Source organism: Anomaloglossus baeobatrachus, chromosome 1 (assembly GCF_048569485.1).
Source record: "Anomaloglossus baeobatrachus isolate aAnoBae1 chromosome 1, aAnoBae1.hap1, whole genome shotgun sequence".
Lineage (NCBI taxonomy): Eukaryota > Metazoa > Chordata > Amphibia > Anura > Aromobatidae > Anomaloglossus > Anomaloglossus baeobatrachus.
The window spans coordinates 605,968,972-605,981,575 of record NC_134353.1 but is presented as its reverse complement, the minus strand read 5'-3'; positions in this window follow the sequence as shown (position 1 = coordinate 605,981,575).

Here is a 12,604-nt window from a genome sequence, read left to right as displayed (position 1 = left end):
AAGGAACCAATTCTTGAAGCCTACCGTTCTTCTGGCCTTCCGGTTCCTTCAGGACTGAAGGCCCATTCTACCAGAGCCGTGGGTGCGTCCTGGGCATTGCGGCACCAGGCTACGGCTCAGCAGGTGTGTCAGGCGGCTACCTGGTCGAGTCTGCACACTTTCACGAAGCACTATCAGGTGCAAACCTACGCTTCGGCAGATGCCAGCTTAGGTAGGCGAGTCCTCCAGGCGGCGGTTGCCCACCTGTAGGAAGGGGCCGTCTTTCGGCTCTATTACCGGGGTATTCTTTACCCACCCAGGGACTGCTTTTGGACGTCCCAATTGTCTGGGTCTCCCAATGGAGCGACAAAGAAGGGAATTTTGTTTACTTACCGTAAATTCCTTTTCTTCTAGCTCCAATTGGGAGACCCAGCACCCGCCCCTGTTCCCTTCGGGCTGTTGTTCTTTTGTGTACACATGTTGTTCATGTTGAATTGTTCTTTGGTTCATGGTTTAAGTTCTCCGAACATCCTTCGGATTGAATTTACCTTAGTCCAATTTATAAGTTTCCTCCTTCCTGCTTTTGCACCAAAACTGAGGAGCCCGTGATGCACGGGGGGGTGTATAGGCAGAGGGGAGGGGTTTACACTTTTAAGTGTAATGCTTTGTGTGACCTCCGGAGGCATAAGCTATACACCCAATTGTCTGGGTCTCCCAATTGGAGCTAGAAGAAAAGGAATTTACGGTAAGTAAACAAAATTCCCTTCTTTGAGGATGTTTGAGTTTCTGAAGGGCATCTGGAGAGGGTCCACTCCAGTTTCTGCCTCTACAACGTCAAAGTGTGAATGAGGCCCTTTTTCATTCATAGTTGAAAAAAAGTTCAAATAATTTTGTGGGTCAGTGTAGTGAACATTACTGTTCTAAGCCAAACTATTTCAGAGATGAAAATAGTCAAATGCAACTAAATTTGTGCTGAAAACGAATATGGTTAAATTTGCTGATTGGCTCTAATTTTCAAGATCTAGAAGCGATTTGTAATTACTTATGACACCTTTCATACAGGCTTATAGAAAAATGTGGTCTATATTTCATCATCCTTATTGCGTTGTCAGCAGCTAGTCTATTACATCATATATTTAGTCTATTGAGCCTTCAGTATTCGGTCATCTTAGGCGAGTGACCAATTCAAAAGCTTCAGCTCGGCACCAAGCTTTAATCCTAATTACAGTTGAATCACCTACTTTTATAAAGGCTGTATGTTCAGGGTATACAGTTTTATGATTTCTTAGCTTAGTTCCTTAGTAAGTTGACATGTTTTCTATATATTTTTTCAGATATGCATCGTTCTTACATTAGTTTTGCTATATATGTGGAGAAGTCACTTTTGCATCACAAACGCAAAACTTGACTACCATGAGGAGGAAAGCCTACAACCTGTATTTGGCTTTGAAGTAGTGATGAGCAGACCCAAACTTTTAAGTTTGGTGTATGTACCAAACACAGACTAGGCCCAGTGCGAGCCGCTTGCAATATTTCACTGGCTCGCACTGGAGGTAAATCACAGTTATATGATGCAGTGTGTACAAAAAAAAAAAACAACAAACCCTGCCCTCCCTCCCCACAAAGTGTTCTATTGCTGGCTGTATGTGGGTGGGGAGCCTAACTGCCCAATCAGTGACATACTTGACAACTTTGGGTCCAGATCAAAACATTATCTTATGTCTGCGGAACCTGAACTTCCACAGGTCCCCTCATCTCTACTCCAGATCAGCGCAAGAGTTGGACTCCACACATTAAATAGAGGTCTATCACATCTTACCCAGTGGTTTCATGGGAAGAGGCATTCTATGCCTTTTGCAGTTCCAATGATCTGGAGAGAGCCAACTGATTACCTACCAATTGCTATTTCTTTGTCGCTCCATTGGGAGACCCAGACAATTGGGTGTATAGCTACTGCCTCCGGAGGCCACACAAAGTATTACACTTTAAAAAGTGTAACCCCCTCCCCTCTGCCTATACACCCCCCCGTGCATCACGGGCTCCTCAGTTTTTATGCTTTGTGTTGAAGGAGGCACACATTCACTCATGCTCCCATTTTAGTCAGCAGCAGCTGCTGATTATATCGGATGGAAGAAAAGAGGGCCCATAACAGGGCCCCCGGCATGCTCCCTTCTCACCCCACTGAGTCGGCGGTGTTGTTAAGGTTGAGGTACCCATTGCGGGTACACAGGCTGGAGCCACATGCCGTTTTCCTTCCCCATCCCTTAGGGGCTCTGGGAGAAGTGGGATCCTATCCGGTCATCCAGGCACTGGGACCGGGCTCCCTCCGCAGCCCCTGGGGGAATCTGACGGACAGGAGACTGAGTATCATCAGGGACAGGGCCCTGCATCTACAGGTACTCGGTGTCCCCTTGGGGACGGTGCATGGAGCACTTTGGCCTCAGACGCTGCAGCGACTGCGGTGTTGGTATGAGACCGGGACTACCGCGCCGACCGCGCCTGCTTGCCGGCCGCGGTTTTAACTTTAGTCCCCGGCTTTTGCGGCCTAGTGCCTTAAACTCCCGCCCCCGGGCCTGCCAGTCAGGGGTAAGGGCGGGACGGTCGGTCTGACGCCGACAGTGAGGGCTGGAGCACACTTAGCTGTCCTCCTCCCCCCCTCACTAATCACTCTGGGGCACCAGTTTCCCGCACTTTTTTAGTTACGCCCACGGCTCCCTCCTCCCCTGTGAACGCCGACAGCCATGTTTTAAGCACATTCTGCCGGTGGAGGACTTCTGGCTGCAGCCCTGGAAGGCCAGAGGCAGGGAATCTGGTGGCCACACACCGCTTGAGCGGTCGGTGCTGGTCCCCCTAGAGTGCCGAACTGTGTATATATATATATATATATATATTATATTTGTATACTTTTTCTCGGTTCGGCTGTACTGTTAGCTTGTGGCTATATATCCCTCAGGGATCACTCTCCTGGGAGACAACAGCATGTTGTTCACATGGAGCAAGTGTGCCAAGACACAGGGTTATTTTGCAACCTGTACCTCTTGTGCGGCTATGCTACCTGCAGGTTCCACCTACCCTCATTGTGAGCAATGCTCGGGCCCGGTGGCACTCGCTCAGCCGGAGCCTGGGGCACTGGCGGTACCCTCGGCCCACGTAGAATCGCCGGCTTTCCCCGTCCAGGTGGCAGGGACAGAGTTTGTAGTTTTAGCTGAGAAACTCTCTGAGTCACTGTCACAATCATGGCTTAGTCTATGAACAAATGGTCTGCTAAGATACTAGAAGCCTTGCAGTCCAGACCGGCCCTTACACAGGCCCCGGGCACTGCGGGATTGCCCCCAGGCCCCTCTCGGTCTGCGACGAAGCGTGCTCCTGGGGTGGCCTCTAGTTATTACGTGGAGGACTCCGGCACGGACCGCAGTCCCAGACCGGCTAAGCGGGCTCGCTTAGAATCTTCCCCGACTTCATCACACTGTTCGGGGTCTCAGCTTGAGGACTCTCTAGAGGATGAGGCGGAGGTCGCAGCCCAGGACTCTGATCCTGACGTTGCTCTCAATCTTGATACACCTGAAGGGGATGCCATAGTAAATGACCTTATAGCGTCCATCAACCAGGTGCTAGATCTTTCTCCCCCACTCCACCTATAGAGGAGTAGGCCTCACAGCAGGAGAAGCACCAGTTTAGGTTTCCCAAACGTACTCGGAGTGCTTTCTTCGATCACTCTAACTTCAGAGATGCTGTCCAGAAGCACAGGGCTTTTCCGGACAAGCGCTTTACTAAGCGCCTTAATGACACACGTTACCCCTTCCCCCCTGACGTAGTTAAGGGTTGGGCTCAATGTCCCAAGGTGGATCCTCCAGTCTCTAGACTGGCGGCTAGATAAGTATCAGTGGCAGATGGTTCATCGCTCAAGGATGCCACTGACAGGCAAATAGAGCTCATGATGAAATCCATCTATGAAGCCATAGTCGCGTTCTTTGCCCCAGCCTTTGCAGCAGTGTGGGCACTCCAGGCTATCTCAACTTGTCGGTCTGAGATTAATGCGGTCACCCGTACCTCCGCTCCGCTCGACTAGCCGTACAGCGGAAGCATCCGCCAATTCGGTGGCAGTCAGCAGGGCCATATGACTATGCGAATGGAAGGCAGACTCTGCTTCCAAGAAGTTCTTGACCGGTTTGCCTTTTTTTCTGGCGACCGATTGTTGGGCGAGCAATTGGATCCAAGGGAAAGGACTCGTCCTTACCCCAGCCAAAACCAAAGAGACCTCAGCAACGAAAAATTCAAGCAAGGTTTCGGTCCTTTCGGCTCAGCCAGATCCCAATCCTCATCGTCCAACAGGCCACAGAAGAGCCAGAGAAACTCTTCTGCATGTCGGTCTAAGTCATGTCCAAAGACCGCCGGAGGCACCGGCTCCAAGGCGGCCTCCTCATGACTTTCGGCCTCCCCAAACCACATCCTAGGTTGGTGGCAGGCTCTCCCGCTTTTGCGTCGCCTGGTGGCCACATGTCCAAGACCGATGGGTGAGAGACATTCTGTCTCACGGTTACAGGATAGAGTTCAGCTCTCGTCCTCCAACTCGTTTCTTTCAGAACATCTCCGCCCCCCGAGCGAACCGTTGCACTTTTTCAGGCGGTGGACACTCTGAAGACAGAAGGAGTTGTGATCCCCGTTCCCCTTCAGGAACGTGGTCGCGATTTTTACTCCAACCTGTTCGTGGTGCCAACAAAAAAGGACGGTTCATTCCGTCCCGTTTTGGACCTCAAATTGCTCAACAGACTTGTGAGAACCAGGCGGTTTCGCATGGAATCCCTCCGCTCTGTCATCGCTTCGATGTCTCAAGGAGACTTCCTAGCATCAATCGACATCAGGGATGCCTATCTCCATGTGCCGATCGCTCCAGAGCATCAACGCTTCCTGCATTCCGCCATTGGACAAACACCTTCAGTTGTGGCACTGCCTTTCGGCCTGGCGACAGCCCCACGGGTCTTCACCAAGGTCAAGGCATCCGTTGTGGCAGTCCTACACTCTCAGGGCCACTCGGTGATCCCGTACTTAGACGATCTCCTAGTCAAGGCACCCTCCCGGGTGGCATGTCAACACAGTCTGACCGTTGCTCTGGAGACTCTCCAGAGGTTCGGGTGGATCAGCAATTTCCCAAAGTCAAAATGGAATCCGAACCAATCACTGAATTGCCTCGGGATGGAGTTTCATACTCTCTCAGCGATAGTCAAGCTACCGCTGGACAAACAGCGTTCGCTGCAAACAGGGGTGCAATCTCTCCTTCGGGCCCAGTCACACCCCTTCAGACGCCTCATGCACTTCCTGGGGAAGATGGTGGCAGCAATGGCAGTTCCCTTTGCGCAGTTTCATCTGCATCCACTCCAATGGGACATTCTCCGCAAATGGGACAAGAGGGCAACATCCTTAGATAGGAACGTCTCTCTCTCTGGCAACCAAGACCTCTCTTCAGTGGTGGCTTCTTCCCTCTTCTCTAGCGAAGGGAAAATCTTCCTGCCCCCATCCTGGGCTGTGGTCACGACGGACGCGAGTCTGTCAGGGTGGGGAGCGATTGTTCTCCACCACAGGGCTCAGGGAACCTGGACTCCGACAGAGTCCTCCCTTCAGATCAATGGTCTGGAGATAAGGGCAGTGTATCTAGCCCTAAAGGCGTTCCTCTGGCAATTCTGCCCAGAGTGTTGCGCAAGATCAGGTCCGGCTGCCGCCACGCCATCCTCGTCGCTCCAGACTGGCCGAGGAGGTCGTGGTTCCCGGACCTGTGGCACCTCACGGTGGGTCAACCGTGGGCGCTCCCAGGCAGACCAGACTTGCTGTCTCAAGGGCCATTTTTTCCATCTGAATTCTGCGGCCCTCAACCTGACGGTGTGGCCATTGAGTCCCGGCTCCTAGCGTCCTCAGGGTTATCTCAAGAGGTCATTACCACTATGAGACAGGGCAGGAAACCAACGTCAGCCAAGATCTATCACAGGACTTGGAGGATCTCCTTAGCCTGGTGCCCTGATAAGGGGTTTACACCCCGGCCGTTTGCCTTACCCACGTCTCATTCCTTCCTTCAATCCGGAAGGGACAAGGGTTTGTCTCTCGGCTCTCTCAAGGGACAAGTATCGGCGCTTTCCGTGTTTTTTCAAAAGCGTCTAGCCAGGTTCCGCAGGTCCGCACGTTCCTGCAGGGAGTTTGCCACATAGTCCCACCTTACAAGCGGCCGCTGGAACCCTGGGATCTCAACAGGGTTCTACGGGCTCTTCAGAGACCACCTTTGAGCCGCTGCGGGATGTCTCTCTATCACGTCTTTCGCAGAAGGTGGCATTTCTAGTGGCAGTTACATCACTCCAAAAAGTGTCAGAGCTTGCAGCGTTATCATGCAAAGCCCCCTTCCTGGTATTTCACCAGGATAAGGTGGTTCTGCGTCCGGTCCCGGACTTTCTCCCTAAGGGGTGTCCCCTTTTTCATCTCAATCAGGAGATCTCCTTACCTTCTTTTTGCCCTCATCCAATTCACCAATGTGAAAAGGATTTGCATTTGTTAGATCTAGTGAGAGCAATCCGGATCTACGTGTCTCGCACGGCGCCACTGCGCCGTTCTGATGCGCTCTTTGTTCTTGTCGCTGGCCAGCGTAAGAGTTCGCAGGCTTCCAAGTCAACCTTGGCTCGGTGGATCAAGGAACCGATGGTTGAAGCCTACCGTTCTTCAGGGCTTCCGATTCCTTCAGGGTTGAAAGCCCATTCTACCAGAGCCGTAGGGGCATCTTGGGCATTGAGACACTGGGCTACGGCTCAGCAGGTGTGTCAGGCGGCTATCTGGTCTAGTCTGCACACTTTCACGAAACACTATCAGGTGCATACCTATGCTTCGGCGGATGCCAGTCTAGGTAGGCGAGTCCTTCAGGCGGCGGTTCCCACCTGTAAGAGGAGGGCCGTTGTCGGCTCTTTTTATCGGGGTATTCTTTTACCCACCCAGGGACTGCTTTTGGACGTCCCAATTGTCTGGGTCTCCCAATGGACAAAGAAGAAGGGAATTTTGTTTACTTACCGTAAATTCCTTTTCTTCTAGCTCCTATTGGGAGACCCAGCACCCGCCCCTGTTCCCTTCGGGCTGTTTATTTTTTTGTGTACACATGTTGTTCATGTTGAATTGTTCTTTTGGTTCATGGTTTTCAGTTCTCCGAACATCCTTCGGATTGAATTTACCTTAGACCAATTTATAAGTTTCCTCCTTCCTGCTTTTGCACCAAAACTGAGGAGCCCGTGATGCACGGGGGGGGTGTATAGGCAGAGGGGAGGGGTTACACTTTTTAAAGTGTAATACTTTGTGTAGCCTCCGGAGGCAGTAGCTATACACCCAATTGTCTGGGTCTCCCAATAGGAGCTAGAAGAAAAGGAATTTACGGTAAGTAAACAAAATTCCCTTCTTCTGCATGTTTCCGAATGAGAGGTAAGGAGCTTCAAGGAAGAAGTGGATTTTACAGGATCCAAACATTCCATCTGCAGTACATACAGTACCACATACAGAAGAACTGATGGTTGGGTACTTGGTGTCACAAAGCATCATCTTCTCCCGACCTAGACTTTAAGCATCCTGAACTGAACCACGCCTTATAACAAAAGTGAACTGAACGATCTTGTTAGTAATTTGGTTCTTCCCAAGAATAAGGCTAATCTCTTAGTTTCCAGGCTACAGGAGGAATCTTCTTCAGGGGTGATATTCATATTTCTTTGTTCCACAACCGTGATCAAGATCTTGTCCAATACTTCTTCACGGAGGTTGATCTTGTGGCATGCAACAACATCAACAATTTAATGGAAGCTCTGAAAAGAAGTCATAATCCTGAGGAATGGAGCTTTTTTATCGATTTGCCCAAAACGAGCCTAAAAGCTGTCGTGCTGCATAATGGCAACGCACTACCTTCAATTCCAGTTGGTTTTGCAGCCCACATGAAATAAACCTATATCAGCATGAAACACTTGCAGAGATGCCTGAACTATGCACATTTGTCGCCCTTCTGTGGTGACTTAAAGGTGGTTGCCCTCTTACTTGGTCTCCAGGGTGGATACACAAAGTACTGCTGCTTTTTGTGTGAGATTGATACTTATGCAACAGAATATCTATAATAAAATGACTGAGCTCTCCGTCATTCCTTTTAGCCAGGGAGTAAAAATGTCCTGCATTCAGCACTTGTAGACCCATATAACATTCTGTTGCCACAATTGCATATCAAGTTGGGCCTAATGAAGAACTTTCTTAAAGGCAATGGCTAAAAATGCAAAAGCATTCAAGTATCTCACTAATAAATTTCCGAGGTTGAGTGAAGTAAAGCTAAAGGAAGACATTTTTTATTGACTTCAGATTTTTAAGCTTGTTCAAGATGAGAAGTTTCTCTGTTGAAGAGCAAGGAAAACGTTGCATTGACATTAGTGGTAACTAATTTAATTTTTATCAAGCACAGGTAACCAGGGCCTTCATCAGAGCATGACAACCATACCTGGTGTATGGGGCCATGTGAAGAGGAGGGCCCGACAAGGGTCTGGGGTCGTTACTTAGCTTTGTTAAGCCCTCTCTTCACCGAGCCCCAGTCACAGCTGCAGAAGAAGGTCCAGCCCTGTCGCTTTGGCTACAATATATGGCTAATTTGCATGCAAATTGGCGGCACATGCAAATTTGACATGTGCTGGAGGCAGGAAATTCAATGGGGCAGAGTAGGGTGCCGGTGTGTCATGCCGCAGCCCAACGTGCAGCAACGTGATGAGGTCATCACTCTGCGACCTCATCAAACTGCTGCAGATAACACCCGTGGAGGTGGCGAGAACACAGCAGCCACCGGGGACAGGTAAGCTCTCTGTGAGCTGAAGACAACAGGAGCAGGACAATCACTGGGGGTGGTGTGGGCCGCCTACCCCAGCCCCTGCCTTACTTCAGCTGGTTGCACATCGGGGTGCGCACATCCAGCTGAAATGCATTGTGGCTCAGAGAGTACGCCTCACAACGTGGGAGTCGGGCAGAGTGAGAAAAATTGTTTTTTTTTCTTTTAGTGGCTGACATATGCCAGCAGGGATCCAGGAGGGGGACATGTATACCAGGAGAAGGACATATACCAGGTAGGGGACAGAAATCAGAAAGGGACATATATATATATATATATATATATATATATAATGGGATATTATACAATTATACAGAGTGGCTGTGTTTGTGGGAGAGATATTGAGAGATATTGTACAAAGGAGCAGTGAGTGTGGGTATATGATACATAGGGGCAGTGTGAAAGGGATATTATGGAGATGGGTGGTGTAGAGGATGTATTATGGAGAGGGGCAGTGTAGGGGGTGTATTATTAATTTTCTGAAGGAAATACTTCATTTTCTGGAACAAGTATATATGTTTTTCCAAGAGTGGCAGTGAGACAGTGGAAGGTTTAAGGGGTGGAGGCTGAGCTGGGATAAAGCCGGGTGCAGTCTCAAGGTGGCCCGAAAGTGTTGCCAGTATGGGGCCCTGAAATTCCTTTGGCAGTGCTGCAGATAAGTATGAAGAGTTGTTAAACAATTGGCTGTAAAATGCCCTCATTGCTTACAATTGCATCCAGACTCTTTTCCACCAAACTGTGGGGCAGTGAGCAAGGGGCATGGTGCGAGATTTCATTGAGATATTGCAGCTCTGGAGAAAAGATATGAAGGAAAATGAAATCCATCAATGCTTGCAGATTACTGTTGTACAACTGTAAGATGATCCGATGCAGGAATACAAGAGACAAGCAAATAGAATAGTCACCTAATGAGTACCACATTTTGTAGTGCAATTTGTGTAACTATTTATAATTTGCATTAGTGTTTAGACAGGTTTTAGTTATTTAAATTGATGAAAAGTTTCCTCTAAATGAATATTAGAAAATTGCATTACAAAACATTGTGCATCTTTATATTTGCAAAAATAATATTTCAAAGTATTGAAACTTTTAGGCATTAATTATATGTAAATTAGTCAGAGTACAGCTTGTATAACAGTGTAAATTTGGTGTCTCCTCTAAATAACTCAACACACAGTCATTAATGTGTAAACCACTGGAACAAAAGTGAGTCATGTCTTCAGTGTTGTCCCGTGAAAAGATATAATAAAATAATTACATAAATGTGATATACTATAGTAGTAAATAGAAAATACTTGATATCATAGAAACAAGAGGCAACTAAAATGGTCATTGTCAGATTTGACTTCAGGAGCTCAAAGTCATTAAGAAATGACTCATTTTATAACTGAAATGGACAACTTTGAAAATATGTAGAACAGTGTTATCTGAACATGTAAACTGTCTGCTTAAGGCTGTGTCCGCACTTTGCGTTTCCACCTGCGTTTCCACTGCTTTTTAGGTCCGTTTCGAACTGCACTGTTTTCATGCCAAAAGGCATGCGTTTTGATTTTCCAGCAAAGTCAATGGAAAATGGTGATTTCTTGTCCGCACTTTGCGTTTCCAAACGCAGCGTTTAATTTGCATAATTTGTGGCAAAAAACATACAATCAAAGAAGTAGCATGGCAATTGTTTTTGCGATTTGGGCTGCGTTTTGCTAACATTGAAGTCAATGAGAAGTTGTAAAAAGCAAGCAAAATCCAAATTCCAGCGTTTTACATGCTTTTTACCTGCAGAAAGAATGCGTTTTGGACTACATAAACGCATGCTTTTCTGACTTCAAAATAATGGAATAATATGTCCCTTTACACACACACATAGTCCGACAATTAAATTAAAGGAAATTATTTGATTATTGATATTTTAGCCAAAAATAGTATAAAACGGTTATAATTTTATTAAAAACAACTATTTTCGTTATGATTTTATAAATTATATTTGTTTTCTTTTTTTTTTTCCCCCTTTTTTCTTAGTGTTTGTATGTCAAAACTTTATTTAGGTGTGTCTTTGTGTTCAAAACGCATCTGAGTTTTGGCAATGGAAAAGCATGTAAAAAGCGCTAAAAACGCATTAAATACGCATGCGTTTTTAGTGCTATTTTGTGGTCAAAAGCAACTTTGACAAATCAATTACTGCAAGATGATGCGTTTAGACATGCGTTTTGAACGACGCAAAGTGCGGACACAGCCTAAGGCCTGCGCCACACATCCGTGCCTCCGGTACGTTTTTGGCATTTTTTACACGTACCGGAGACACGTGCTGATGTTGACACAGTATTTTTAATATAAAAAGCCTCACGTCAGTGTTTGCGCACGGAGCGTGTGTCCGTTCCGTGCGTACGTTTGAGCGTGCCGAAAAAGCGCTGACATGTCCGTTTTCCACCGGCATAACGTCCTCACGGATCCATTAAATCCTATGGGTCCGTGTTTACACGTACGTGATACGGATGGCCTCCGTATGCTATCCGTGTGGTCCGTGTCCGTGTTTTAATTAGAAAGGTTGTTACAATCTCAAATACTTTCAGGTGGCGTAGCTAACATATTTTTTTTGCACAAAACTAACTATGCATTTGCAGAAGGAGTGAGCAAGCAAGCAGTTGTAGTTCTGTGTATTGAAAGATATATTTTGAGCAAAATTTCGGCTTCGCACCACGGGTGGACACGGAGAAACTGATAACAGCTGTCGAGACTCACCCACCGTTATGGGATACACGTGTTGATGGTTACCATGACCGACTGACAGTTGACCGCCATTGGAATCAAGTAGCTGAGGAAGTGTACCCCAATAATGCATGGGCTAGATGTTCGCCTGCAAAGCGTGCTAAATATGGTAAGTTGTTGTATGTTTTTATATTTATTTATTTAATATATATATTAGGATTTTTCAAATAATTACAAACTGTGAATGTTTTGTTATAGTTATGTTGTATTTTAGTTAAAAAATCTTTGTGAAGAATTGGTATATGTACTACTCTATATATTGAGTTCATGTTAAATTTTTAAAAACTTAACCAAACATTTCCTAACTTACAAAAATCAAAGTATACTTATTTTTGTAATCTGACTTTGAATTCTTCATGAAGTTAATTAATTAACTGATTAAACTGTCATGTGTTTTTAAATTCCCTGTTTTATTAGTCTAATTTTAGTATCACAATTTCAATTCATGTTTTTTAATTTTTAATATTTTTTTTTAATTTAGTTAAATGACATTTCAATATCATGACCTACATGAATAAAATAATATTTCTAGTAATTTATTGCCAAATGTTATTGCTAAAAAAAAAAAATTGAAAATTTAAATATATATGACAATTACTTCAAAGATAATTTATCAGAAATATTATTTTGTTATGTGTGAATGTCTAAAAATGCTTTTGAATGAAGAATATATAAAAAAATGATTTTTCCTCAAAAGTATTTGTCCAACATTATTTTGTTAAATTGTATATTACATTTAGCAAACATTATTTTAATTAATGTGTGCAGATTTATGGTGAATGTTGCAAGTGACATATTTTTTAAAATTACACAGTTGACTTGGTCAAAAGGCGTTGGCGTTCAGCACGTGATCAGTACCGAAGGGAGTACAACCCTATACCATCCTCATCCAGCCAAGGCCGCAAACGCAGATATGTTTATTATGAACAAATAAGCTTCCTAGCACCCATCTTAGAAGTAACACAGTAAGTTTTTGGTTTTTTTTTAGAAAAAAAA